The following is a 1652-nucleotide window of genomic DNA, read 5'->3' on the forward strand; positions in this document are numbered from 1 at the left end:
AGGACAGGAAAACAGATTTAAAAGCTTAAACAGAAAGACAATCTATTGGCTTACATGACTGAAAAGTTAAGGAGTTATTTGATCAACATTGAAATAATGTCCCAGGAATCAGTGTCTGATTCTCCGTATTTTAATTCTACTTACAATAATATTAGTGCTATTCTCCAGAAAGCTCTTTCCTATTGGTTTTAAGATAGCTCAAATAGCATCAAACTATACATATTCTGAGCTTCATATTTTAAAAGAAATAGTAATATTCTGTTATTCATTACATCCCCCATTAGAATTCATTTTGTCACATGTTCATCTATGAACCAATTACTGTAACATAGAAATGTGTTGTGTTGATTGGCCAGATCAAGGTAATAATGTCTATATCTGGGTCTTAAGAGTAAAATAAATTTTATTCAAACCACACAGAATTGGGTTGAAAGAGGTGATAGTTTTAAAAACCAACCTTGGTTTCCAAAACAGAATAAGTAGCTCCTGGGTGCAAAGTTTTCATATATCAAATGTAATGTGAAAGCATGGAACTACTGGACATCAAGGGAACACTACAGACAGACTTGGTGGATTTAGAAAGTAGCATTTCTTTTACACTTGGACTTGTAAAGTGAGCTTAATATATTTTTAATATATTTATAGCTTATTAGATCATTCTTTATTTTTCAATTACAGTGGACCTAAAATATTATATTAGTTTCAGGTATACATCAGTGATTAGACATTATAAAACTTACTAAGTGATCATACCTCAAAAACCTCATATCTACCTGATGCCATAAAGTTATTAGAATACGATTGATGATATTCCCTATGCTGTACTTTACACTCCCATGACTACACTGTAACTACTCATTTGTACTTTTAAATTAGTTTACCTTTTTCATCTTTCACCCGAACCCCCCTCTCATCTGGCAGCTTAGATGAGCCTGTAAACTGGGAGGGGCAGGGTCTCAGGGCATCACCAGGGCAGGGCAAACAGTGTGAGCCAGGTTGATGGAGACTCAGCTATGGTGCCTCTCCGTCAGCTCTGTGGCAGGCGGTTCTCAGCAAAGGAGCAATGACCTCTGCCAGCACTTTTATCTGGGAGAAAGCTTTGCCCCCAGCGCTTGTCCTGATGCCAGACAATTTAACTCCCTTCTGTATGTCCCTGGTTCTTTTCACGTTGCTGTCCCAGCACTGGAGTTCAGAGGGAGTATGTCTGAGTAAATCCCTATTTGGGCCTTTAAGAGAAACTGCCTGGGACCCTAGCAGTCTCCATGTCACTCAGCCTCAATTCCCACTGGTTTTTACAGCTCAAAGGTATGGGTACTCTCTTCCTGATACTGGAACCCTGGGCTGATGGGTCTACAGTGGGGCTGGTACCCCTCACTCTTCAGGAGGGACCTCCGCACCCAAAGTTAAAAACCCACCATACATGATGTCAAACCAGCCCACACCTCGCCTTCACCCTTCCTATCTGTCTCTATGTGGCTTCTTTAATTCTCTGGTTGTAGGACTTCTATTCAGCCAGGTTTCAGATGGTGCTGAATGTTGGTTGTTACATAGTTTAATTATAATTTTGATGTGGTTGTGGGAGAATTCAAGTACTACTGCATTTACCTAAGCTGCCATCTTGACCTTCCCCAAGATTAATATCTTGTGATAAG

This window comes from Myotis davidii, unplaced genomic scaffold, assembly GCF_000327345.1.
Source record: "Myotis davidii unplaced genomic scaffold, ASM32734v1 scaffold26, whole genome shotgun sequence".
Taxonomy (NCBI): Eukaryota; Metazoa; Chordata; class Mammalia; order Chiroptera; family Vespertilionidae; genus Myotis; species Myotis davidii.